This window comes from Amphibalanus amphitrite, unplaced genomic scaffold (assembly GCF_019059575.1).
Source record: "Amphibalanus amphitrite isolate SeventyFive unplaced genomic scaffold, NRLGWU_Aamphi_draft 001023F_arrow, whole genome shotgun sequence".
Taxonomy (NCBI): domain Eukaryota; kingdom Metazoa; phylum Arthropoda; class Thecostraca; order Balanomorpha; family Balanidae; genus Amphibalanus; species Amphibalanus amphitrite.
The window spans coordinates 134,527-146,773 of NW_024882517.1; the positions used below are offsets into that span (position 1 = coordinate 134,527).

The window sequence follows — 12,247 nt, forward strand, 5'->3', positions numbered from 1 at the left end:
GCCTGTCTGCCTGTCTGCCTCTCTCTCTCTCTCTCTCTCTCTCTCTCTCTCTCTCTCTCTCTCTCTCTCTCTCTCTCTCTCTCTCTCTCTCTCTCTCTCTCTCTCTCTCTCTCTCTCTCTCTCTCTCTCTCTCTCTTTCTCTTTCTCTCTCTCTCGCTTTCTCCCTCTCACTCATTCTCTCTCTATTTCTCACTCTTTTTTTTTTCTCTCTCTCTCTCTCTCTCTCTCTCTCTCTCTATATCACTCTCTCACTCGCTCTCTCTTTCTTACTCTCTCTCTTTCTCTTTCTCTTTCTCTCTCTCTCTCTCTCTCTCTCTCTCTCTCCTCTCTCTATCTCTCTCTCTCTCTCTCTCTCTCTCTCTCTCTCTCTCTCTCTCTCTCTCTCTCTCTCTCTCTCTCTCTCTCTCTCTCTCTCTCTCTCTCTCTCTCTCTCTTTCTCGCTCATCTCCCTGGATGGAGGATAAACACTAGTCTGGCTCTCTGACGACGTGACTTGGAAATGAGTATGCGGCATGCGTCGTGATATCAGTACCTACCTTTATGTGTCCCTGGTTGTCACGAGACATTTCAGAATGATTGTCCCGAAGCGCGTCGGGCAGACCATCAGCATGACTGTGTGATGTGGAGGGATAACCCTGAGGTGCTTTGAGTCTTGGAGATGATGAGGGGTTGATATAATCGCTAATCAACTTCACTGCAAATGCCTAATACTCTCTGGCTGTCTCAGTCTTGCATGTCAGCAGGCGAACGTGGTTTACTTGTGACCGAAATGCATCGGGCAGCTAACGGAAAATAGCATCAGTGACCACAATCGCGTCATAATGAATATACCTACTGGTGTCGATCTCAATTCACATCATTTCCCGAACTACAGACGCCAGCCGGTGCGGCGACGCCGCTCGCCGCCGGGTGCTTGCGGTGATGGCGTCTGATGTGCCTCTCATCGCTCACGGAGCTACTTACAATGTCGGTCGCATACGGACCACACGGCGTCTATCGGCCTCGTCAGCTGATCGCGGCCAATGTGGCGGTGCCGCGCCGCCTGTCTGATGGACTGCACCGGTAACTGACGGGCCGAGGGAGACTGACGTTAATGACTCAAACCCATTTTGGTGGCCGCCGGCGCAACTCCAAGTCGCCACCAGCCTAGTTGTTCACAATAATCCGAATGACTATTTCATGGAGAATGGACATCTCTAATCGTCTTGTTACAATGAAAGATGATCTTGTGATGATAGGTTGTTCTGTTACAGCTTTCTGACAGCTCTTTATGGTAATGATCCCCCAAAGGCGTGGCTATTGCGCTTCTGGTATCCACGTGACTGGTCTTGCTCAGCCGCAGCTACGGCATCGGTCATCTGCGGACCGTGTCAGTTGTCATGTTTCCCTCTGACGTTCGTGCCGATTGCACGGACATGCTGTGTTGCGACAGGTCCTCTACCGTCGCCGATAAATGTGAGGCAGAGAGCAGAGATAATGACGTCATAAAAGCTGCACAAGAATGTCAGTGGAAGGGATTCAACGTAGGTAAGTGTCTTCCGGATGGCGGTTTTAGGACCGGTCACGTAAAGTAACGCCCACAAAAAGTACAAATGGAAGGGACACAAAAAGCCGAAGTGGGGTACACTGCTCCAGTGCAGCTGGTCAGATGCGGTGCACCGTCTCTTACAGCTGATCATAGGAGGCCCTCGCCAGGCAGACCCATTTTCTCGGCCTCTGCGCGAGACACCCCGCAGTGGACGCCGCCGGGCCACCACCTGGCGTCCGACGTCTTATTCTGTATAAATTATTCGACCGTTACGCGCCGTCCAGCACCAAATAACTGACACTAGTGAATAATTATCGTACCTTGTTAAAGCTGAACTAAATACTTCAGGTATCTCTCCTTGCACTCTACAAATGCCAAAACGAAGAGCACTCAAACGTGTAGGCGCTGCACTCACTGCATGCAGCGGTTAATGACATGCTCGGGGCAGGATAATCGACTGGATCGCTTGTTAATGCGTCTGCTAATGGGTGACCCTCCTGCACAGTTGAAGTGTGCGAATGTATGGCAGTCGTTACAAGTGCGCTGCACTTAGAATGCTGACACTGAACACGGCAGGCGCCCGCGGGCTGGTCAACTTTCATCCTGGCATTAGTGGCGTTAATTCACACGCCGGATATAAACCACAGCTCGGCTGCGGTGGACCTCATTCTGCCAGCCGACGTTAGACGCCACCGCCGCGTATAATTGTCCGTGCTGGTGTTCACTCGTCAGTGGCGGCGGAAGGTAATTTTGGATGGGGGTGCAAAGTTTTCTCAAGGGGCCCCTTGGGAAGTTTTGGGCCCCCCTTCTTTTTTGGGGTGATTATTATTGATTTATGAAAAACGAAGATTTTGGAAAACTATCCCCATACACACAAGTTATGTAAAAGGTTTGAAATTGCAGTGTATATACCTAGTGTTTAGGAGCCCCTTGGAAACCGAACACATAAATACTCCTCCAGAGACCTACATGACTCCTCTGAGTGAATGAGCCCTCCGATCAGGGTCGGTCCCTTGAAAGCTGCTGAAAGGTTTCAGAAGGCAGTATAGGCTCGAAAGTCTTTTGAGGGCTCTCAGAAACCAGCATCGGACCCCCACCAAAAAAAAAAGTATAAAGCCGGGATGGAGGCCACAGGAGACGATGTTTAGCCTAAAGAGCCGGTATGGAGGACTAATTAGAGGAAAGGGGTCTCAGTGGGGTCTTCAGGGACAAGCGTTTGAGCCCCAGAAGTATGTGTGGGGTCTTAGAGGCAGGTAGACCCCTGGGGTATGCACGGGGTCCCAGGAGCTCGCGTGTGAGCCCAGATATTCGGCTGGCAGCTACTAGAACCAGCATGGGGATTCTTAGAAGCCGCTTAGACCCACATTTCATGGGTCATGAGTCCCAAGAGTCGATGTAGGGGCCATAAAAGCCGGTGTAGGGCCCATGGTCCCATAAGTTCCAACATTGAGCCTCTCAGAGGCCGGCGACGGGGCACCGAGAGCAGATAAAGTGCCTCAACAAGCCGACATGGGGCCTGAGAATCAGTGTCGAATTTCAGGAGCCTGCGTGAGCTCTCGGAGACCTTCGTATTTCGTAAGGTCCACAAAGGTCGTTGGGTCCTCTGAATCTGAACTCTGCGAGGCCCTCACAGGCCAGCATGTCTCCTGACACCTGCCTGCGTTGAGTTGAGACCCTCCGAGGCCGTCGTAGGGTTTTTCAGATGCCAGCGTTGGTCCTTGAAGCCTTCGTTAGGCCCTAGAAGCCGTCAAAAGGGCCCTCAGAGGTCAGCATGGCGGCATGGCCCCTGGAGCCTGACTGCGTCGAGGCCCTCAGAGGCCATCGTGGGGCCCTCATACGCCAGCGTGGGCCTTTGGAGCTTGCGTTGGGTCTTAGAGACCATCGTGAGGGCCCAGAGGGGTCGTCGTCAGGGCCCTCAGCCCCTCAGGGACCGTCCTGGGGTTCTCAGAAGTTGTGAGGGCCTTTAGAAGCCTTCGAGAGGATCATCAGAGGTCGTCATGAGGGTCCTTGGCCATAGTGAGGGTCTTCATGGGCCCTCAGATACCTTTGCAGGGCTCACAGAGGCCTTGGTAAGACCGCTAGAGGCTATCGTTAGGGCCCTCAATAGACCGTTGCAGGGCCCTCAAATGCCAGCATAGCCCCTGCCTGCAGCCTGGTTGGGTGGGGGCCCTCAGAGGCCGTCGCTGGGCCGTCTGAAGCCAAATGGGCCCTCAGACTTGAGTTAGGTCTAGGTCCGTCACGAGGGCCCTCATAGACCGTCGTAGAGGCCCTCAGAGGCCAGCGGGCCCCTGGAATCCTGTGGGACCCTCAGCGGTCGTCATGAGGGCCCTTAGTGGTCGTTATAGGGCCCCAGAGGACAGAGGTCGCGAGAGCCCTCAGAGATCATCGTAAGGGCCCTCAGAGGCTGTCATAGGGGCCCTCAGAGGCCAGCGTGACCCCTGAGTCTCATAAGGGCCCCGGAGTCTCTGTGGGACCCTCAGCGGTCGTCATGAGGGCCCTTAGTGGCCGTTGTAGGGCCCCAGGGCACAGAGGTAGTCGTGGGAGCCCTCAGAGATCGTCATAAAAGGGCCCTCTGAGGCCGTCGTGGGGGCCCTCATATGCCGCATGGAGCACCAAACGCGGCTCGGGACACTTCTAGCCGGTGTGGGGGCCCCAAAGACTAGCATGGGACACTCCTGACCATAATTGGACATCCCGGATGATTCCACATCAGTGTTCGGTTCCCGATCACTGGTTTTCAGGAGAAAATGTATTGGATGGTGCGACGGGCCCCTTGTACGGATTTTGGGGGTGCAAAAAGATATGTTTGCACCCCCATGTTTTTCGATGGGGGTGCAGCTGCACCCCCTGCACCCCCTATTCCGCCGCCACTGTCACTCGTTTGTCCTACCTCCTGAACTGTGTTAGAGGATTTATACGTGGATACCTAATTTTCTGCCGCTGAGCTCGGCTTATTACGGTCCGGCTGGTCGATTCATTTCGAACCATTATTAGTATGTTTACCAGTACATATTACAGGACAATCGCTACTCATAATTATACATTTGAATAACAACCCAGCATCTGATCCTCCAAACAGCCTAGTCCTGCGGTAATCCACGACTGTTGATAGCCGGACTGACCCATATCCCGGCGCGGGCCGGTCTCCTCTCCCCGAACGGCCGCGCCGTCCCGTGTCCACCGGTGTCGGCTCCTCAGTTCCACTCCCCCGGTCCCAGGAGGGATCGCTCCGTAACTGGAGACTGTGGCCAGAGACATCCAGGATGAGATTCGAGCGGCTCGTGTATATTGTCCAGCTCAGTCGCCCAGAACGAGGTGGCGTGTCTCCAGGCCCAGATAATCCGCCACTTACCATCAGACTTACAAATCGGTCACGGATTGGTAGCAGTGGTGCCAATCGGAACTTCGACCTTCGGAATTCCGGTTTTGATAATGTCGAAGATTTACTATGTTATTTCTAGAGTTCGCGCCGCTCTAACATTAGCCGACCCTAAAATACCTTGTGACGTTACGTAGGGCAACGAACGACATCGCTTCAATTCCATCAGCCTCACACAGAAAAATATTGACACCGTTAGCGGTGTAATTGCACAGTACATATCTGAGCACTTGAGGAAAGTTAATTTAGTCCCTTCCCCGCTTAAATTACTCGCGCTTCCAAATGAACACCAGGAAGAAGGTAATAGAACACTGTTAGGAGGGTTGGGTGTTTTACTACATGTAGCAAAACACCCAACCCTCCTAACAGTGTTCTATTACCTTCTTCCTGGTGTTCATTTGGAAGCGCGAGTAATTTAAGCGGGGAAGGGACTAAATTAACTTTCCTCAAGTGCTCAGATATGTACTGTGCAATTACACCGCTAACGGTGTTAATATTTTTCTGTGTGCTGAATGTTATGCCATTGAGTTCCATGAGGTCTGATAAGATCTAATGGAAGGTGGATTGTGGATGCTTTACTAAAACTGATTGGCGGTAGGTATGCAGGAAATTCAGATCAAATAGCTGTTACTGTGCTTTGTCGGAACGGCATTGTTACAAACTGTCGGTTTTCATACGTCACTACCAGACAGCAGTTGGCACCCGCTCAGCTCCAGCAGTCCACGAGCCGGTAACCACTACACCGGGTAGTGTGTCGCGCCGTTTTTACTGTGGCAGTAGTGGCGCAGCCGCGGCGGTGGCGGCGCGGCGTGGTGACCAGCTCGCGCCGCATATGTCTCCTGCGCGCTGCCGGTCGGGTCAGCCGGCCAAACAACAGCTGGTGTTCGAGGATGTCACGCTGCGCCACATTGGCCGCGTCGGCGCCGCAGGTGTCTCCGGCGGGGAGGAGCGTCGGCGCTGCCGCGGCGCGGCTGCTGAAGGTCTCATGGTGTCCGTGCTGGTATCTGAACTGGGCTGGCAGCATAGGCGGCGGAATGGGGAGGGCACCGGGGAACCGTGCCTCCCTTTGATTTTGGCATTATAACATTAGCCCTATGGGCGTTGCATGGAAAGAATGGGACCAAAAGTCGGCAGTGCCTCCCTTAATTGAAGGTGTTACGCCGCTACTGGCTGGCAGTTGTCGGCTCATGGAGCGTGAAGTTGTCGGCTTCGGCACCAACAAGTTCAGTATGTCCCAGTCGGTGCTCTCCAAACAGTTTGCCACGATATAGACGAATACCCAATCAGTTTGATGTGGTATATGCCGACCGATCAGTGCCTGTCTGGCCTGTCTGATTACATTACCTCTATGAAATATACACCGACTGGGAACAACCATCAGTCGGACAACCATTCATTAACCACGGCAATTGCGTCCATAAACACAGCGGTAACACCAACTGTTCAGAGACTGCAATCAATAGCAATGAACGGATAGTCGATAGCTCACAATTCAAGCTAGATCACGAATATGCGAGATGATCAGTGAGCAATGCTTACAAAAGGGATAGGTATTTGACTTGCATCCTGTCTGGGATACTGGGATAAAGTGACAAGGTATTGGTAGTTGGTACAGAGACTGCAGATATGTGCATGGAAGTAGCAGCCGTGGAATGAACTCAAGGATAAGCTTGAGCTGAAGAAAGCATCAGTGCACCAACGGCAGTGCACTTATTCGATGTGCTAGCGCACTTGACACCAAATGCATGCAAGTCGGCCATTTTGCCCACGAAGCTATCGGCGTAAAGAACACGGAGACTGCATTGACGCATACGCAAAGAACACCAAAACTTGGAGACTGCAGCATCACACATGACAGCAACACCAAGCCGCTAGCTGTGGCAAGGGTTATCTCTTTGATTCATAAATCAGCGTGGCACGTGATAACTTGAAGCATGCGTTTTTTCTTTAGATATAAAGTAGACTTTTCCGCCAGTGTATCAAAGTGCACAGCCATTTTCAAATTGGCGAGGCTGGGAGAAAGTGCCGCCGCTATGTGGAGTTCACATGTCTTGCTGACCCATTAAAAGTCTCCTTACCTCAAAAAGCAGGTCCATTGGTAGCAGTATTACTCATTCTATCGGAACGGCATTGTTGTGTTGAAAAGTCACGGGTGTTGGCCTGTCATCTCTGTGACAGGCGTCAGCGTCATTCTTCGCCCTCAAGTCTCGAGTTATGAGATTTCCCTGTCGTCGCTATGCGTGGTGTAGTTGGTGGCTCACTTACACGCACTGCCGCCGGCACCAGCGCCAATTCTCATAAATATCGTGCCGGTCGGACGGCTGCTCATTTCACGCTCCAGCGGCCGTGGGTGGCAGAAAGACCCGCCGGCTGACCCACTAACTCAGCGGGTGGTTGTCCTGGCGGGGCTGGCTCCCGGTACGCCGCCTTCTGCCGCCGTGCCAGTGCCGTATCTTACCTACCTTCTGTCTTCCTAGACTTGGTTTTGTATTTTTCTTACAGTTGTACTATTAGCACTCGGTGTGGTGGTACTGCCCATCCACGTTGGCTCCTAAAAAGCTCATTTCAGATAGAGTGCAGCGTAACGCCGGATTCTCAACGGTTGTCAGAATGTCCGCGTGATGGAGATTGACGATGAAACGGTGGTTTTCGAGTCTGTACGGTGCGGAGTTTTCAAGTCGTGAAGCCGATGTTCAATCTCCATGGCATTCACCAAGCAAGTTTGATAGACCTTGTTTGTCATTTTACCATCCACCAGGCGATTGGAAAGTCATAGCTGTTCAAAAGGATAGTGAAAGGGCAAGAAATAATTATTGCGCGGCTTTTGTTCTTTTCATGACTACAGCCCATTAGCACTTCAACTACTCTATGATGAGGTGCCGCTCCGTCACAGGCCGTTCATCATTTGTCGCGAACGTTAACAGCCGTTAAATGCGCTGCTACAGAACATAAAACATCCTTCAATGGTCCAAACAACATGTTGATGTGCTTTTTAAGCTCTCATAAAACGGTTCATGCATTTATTCATTGAGAACCCTATCGGACATGCCCGAACCAAAAAGAAGCTAGGCACGGTTTCTTTCAAAGAGGCAGATAATGATGACAGACTTTTTTATCTCAATGTTCAGGTAATTTTGGCTTGCCCTGTGTCCATATGAAGCGTCGCTCACACCTCAAATGGTAGTATCTCTGCTATCGGAACCTCTCATACGGTCTTGATCGGAGCTCTATCAGCATTCGTCCCGATATCTTTGTTGCTTGAGCTCAGTTATGTGGAATCAAGATGCGCTGGAATAGTCATATCCCTGCCAAACAAAGAGACATGTTCAAGCGGATAGATGTCGGCTGTACTACGAATCTTATGGACCTAGGAAACTGTTCTGCCTTTTCGCAATTCTCATGCTGCTTGCCTCCCAGTGTGGAGCACCTCTGCCCACTTCTGTTCCTTTCTTCACCAATTCCATCTGACCCAGCCTTTGTCTCCGCCTCTGTCTCTGTCTCCTCCTCTGTCTCTGTCTCCTCCTCTGTCTCTGTCTCCTCCTCTGTCTCTGCCTCTGTCTTCGTCGGTCACGCCTGAAATGACGGAGGTCGTCGCGCCACTCAGACACGTGGAAACTGTCCCGGCTTATTTGCCGCGACAGATGTCTCACCGGACACGGTTCTTCACGATGACCGGCAAAACGGAGCACAGAACACGTTGCATAACGCTATTGAGGCGTGCTGAGGCGGCCTTTGGCGTCTCCGCCGACTGCACGGACGTTCAACTCTCTGGCGCGTATGGTGGAGCACGTGTGGCGACTGCGGAGCGCCGCTGGACCGGTGGAGCCAGCAGACATGTGAGCGACTGATGACATGATTGGCCGCGAGCGGAGCCTCGGAGAGGGCAGAATTCTAGCGTCTCGGAGCAGAAATATCACTCGTCGTCTTCTCTTACTGTCTGAGTGTCGAGCCATTGTCCCTCGGTCGACACGTGAACAATTCGCGGGCCCAATACTGGACACGGACGGGTGGCCAGACCGCGCCGCCAGGCAGCGACGCTCCGACGGCTCCGACGGGCAAACGCACTTCAGAGCGGAACATCCCCGAGGGTCGGTCGAACCGGAACAATCCAACTGACAGACGGTGACAGAGAGCATTTGTCAATGACGCGCGCACCCGGAACAGCCGCACGTGCGGGCAGTTGATCATCACACTTTGTAGACAGAGGGGCAGGTCAAATGGATCGAGCGTTGTCTTCCACAATGCAGATCGACCAATGTAGAGCGAAAGATTAGAGCCATGCAATAAAGATTTACCGTTAATACCTAAGAAAACGTGCAATTTTTATTGCTGAGGGTTCTCAATGTGGGCCGTCTCACCACACTTCCCATCTGATTCATCAAAGCTTTATCAGGGCAAGAAAGGTATATTGGCCTATACATTCAGACCGAATGGGTTGGCCTGACGGCACTTCTTGGTGAAGCTAAGAGGGTTTATTTGAATCTACCAACGATCGACTGAGCGGTCTCCTGCCCATCCGTTTGTTCCGCCCGCTCAAAGATGGGTCAGTGGAATCATCAGCTCAGTACCATCCGCGTCCTTCTCCGGAGCGACGTGCCGACGGCGCCGGGTCGGCTCTCCGGGTACTGCGGCGTCCCAGTGACACGGCGGTCACGGCCCGCCGGCCTTTGTAACCTGATAGCCCTCCATTAGGATACGGCGCCGCGGCGACCGTCCACCGTCGCACGATCGGCCCCTGATACAGCCTCACCGGCCGGCACGACTGTTAGCCCCGATGTCGGCCCGCCGCTGTATAGTCTACAACCACTGAGAGCTACTGACCCACACTGGGTAGCTGAGACACAGCCGCGGCGGGCGCACCACCATCATTTACGGCCATCCAGAGCTAAACAACAACAATCTTCTCAGGCGGGTGGAGGATAAATCGTTTGGCGTCGGCCTGCGGCGATAACGACCGATTGCTGCTCGGGCGCCCGGCTCGACTAATTGGTCCTGGGCTTGGTGGGCTTGGTAACCGGACAAAGCGGGAGCCGGGAGTGAGGTGACCGCCTTTGTGGGTGGATGCCGAAAAAAGAAATCGGGGATTGTTGGGAAAAATCCGAGATGCCACTTGCGGTTTTAACTGGTGTTGAACATACTCGTAGTTTTTTTTCGGAAACACAAAGTAGCATGCGAACTGAAGATAACCGATTGAAGAAACAGTGATTACGAGTAAACATGAGTAAAACTGCTGAAAAAGCTCAGTTATGTCCTTATCATTCGTTTGGGTCAGCACTGCAATTGATCGGGAGTTTGCATTTTACCTCTCCGATAGTCCGTTCTATTTTTTGTTTGTTTGTTTTGTTGGGTTAGGCCCTTCCGGTCTGAAAAGACCATTGCAAAGCCGGAAGGATGATAGGAATTAGGGGGAGACATTGGTCTGGGCAGACACCCTAGAGAGTCGCCGGGGCTGAGCCCGTCCGAATGGACAGGCCGACCAGCCCCCCAAGCACTCTCTGCACTCGGCTACGGGGTGCGCTCCCTCGGGAGCAGCGGTGCCGCTCCAAGGGAGCAGCCCGCATGAGATAAAGGTGCATGTCCAGCCCGGAGTGGGGTTGCGGCGTGGAGGAGAAGGATTTCTGTATTCTGAGGATAAAAGCACGGAACGGTGTTCTTGTTTGTTTGTTTTGTTGGGTTAGGCCCTTTCGGTCGACAAGACCATTGCAGAGCCGGAAGGATGATAGGAATTAGGGGGAGACATTGGTCTGGGCAGGCACCTTAGTGAGTCGCCGGGGCTGAGCCCGTCCAGAGGACAGGCCACCCAGCCCCAAGGCACTCACCGCACCCGGCTACGGGGTGCGCTCCCTCAGGAGCAGCGGTGCCGCTCCAAGGGAGCAGCCCGCATGAGATAAAGTTGCCTGTCCAGCCCGGAGGGGGGGGGGGGTTGCGGCGTGGAGGAGAAGGATTTCAGTATCCTGAGGATAGAAGCACGGAAAGGTGGGTGTTCTATTCTGTTTCGGGAGACTGTATTTGTACCTTACGCAAAAGTTTCTTCTCTGAGAGTCTGTTTTTTTTTTTCGCTTTGCCATACCGAACGGGCTACGTTGAGTACTGAAGAAAAACATTAAGATTAGAAATAGGTACATACGTACCATCTGTCACCTCAGTCCGTCAGTCAACATAACGCCCTGCTTCCCGCTTGTATCTATCAGACCAATGAACGGGTCCCGGTACCGACCCGACCGCCACCTACCGGCAGTGTCCGTCCACCAGCCAAACAGCCAGGAGAGGGAAGCACTGTCACTGAGAGTGGAGCAGCTGCGGCTGAGAAAGCCACCTACCGGCAGTGTCCGTACACCAGCCAAACGGCCAGGAGAGGGAGGCACTGTCGCTGAAGACAGCTCTGCTGCTGAGAGAGAGCCACCTAGCGGCAGTACTCGTCCACCAGCCAAAGGGCCAGGAGAGGGAGGCACTGTCGCTGAGGGCAGTTCTGCTGCTGAGAGAGCCACCTACCGGCAGAAGTCGCGCTTTCACCCCACTGGCGCCATCTGTTCACAATGCCGCTGGATGGCGCTGTCTGCAGAGAGTAGCTTGGGCTGGCCAAGTCGCTCAGCAGGGGTCTTGGCTTGAGTTTGTCATATCCAACTAAACTACCGTTCCGTGCTTCTATCCTCAGGATACTGAAATCCTTCTCCTCCACGCCGCAACCTCCCTCCGGGCTGGACAGGCAGCTTTATCTCATGCAGGCTGCTCCCGAGGGAGCGCACCCCGTAGCCGGGTGCAGTGAGTGCCTTGGGGCTGGGTGGCCTGTCCTCTGGACGGGCTCAGCCCCGGCGACTCTCTAGGGTGCCTGCCCAGACCAATGTCCCTCCCTAATTCCTATCATCCTTCCGGCTCTGAAATGGTCTTGTTAGACCGAAAGGGCCTAACCCAACAAAACAAAAAACACACAAAAAAGAGTGATATCGACTGATGTCAGCCAGCACTCTTTGCTACTTACTTTCTGTGATCGCGTCTGGTGTATGTGTGTAGGGGGAGGGTAGAGCGGGTTGAATGCCTGAGTGGGTGGGATGGGAAATTTTATTTCGACTGCAGCCTTAATGTGGGCCTCGGCCTGTGGTTGTTATGAAATAAATAAATAAGGAAAATTTCTTCCATTCATCCATCCACTCTTCCGATCCACTCCTCAGAGCCATCCTTTGACTATACTTGTGATCAAACTTCCTTGTTTCGGACTGACGATCATACCACCCCACTGCACTCGTCTTAGACCATCGGGGGAGCAGTTCTAATTTGGTCCTTGTCCTAGAACCGTCCCTGTCCCTCCCTCCTGCGACCGTTTAAGCGGCCACAGCTTTTTC

The 12,247-nt window shown here is 53.1% G+C and overlaps 1 protein-coding gene across 1 annotated transcript in view; it reads left to right on the forward strand.

Annotated features, from left to right (window-relative positions):
- Positions 1–12,247, forward strand: part of LOC122369285 (proton channel OtopLc-like) — a 55,652-nt gene that overhangs the window by 14,776 nt on the left and 28,629 nt on the right. The window lies entirely within an intron of this gene.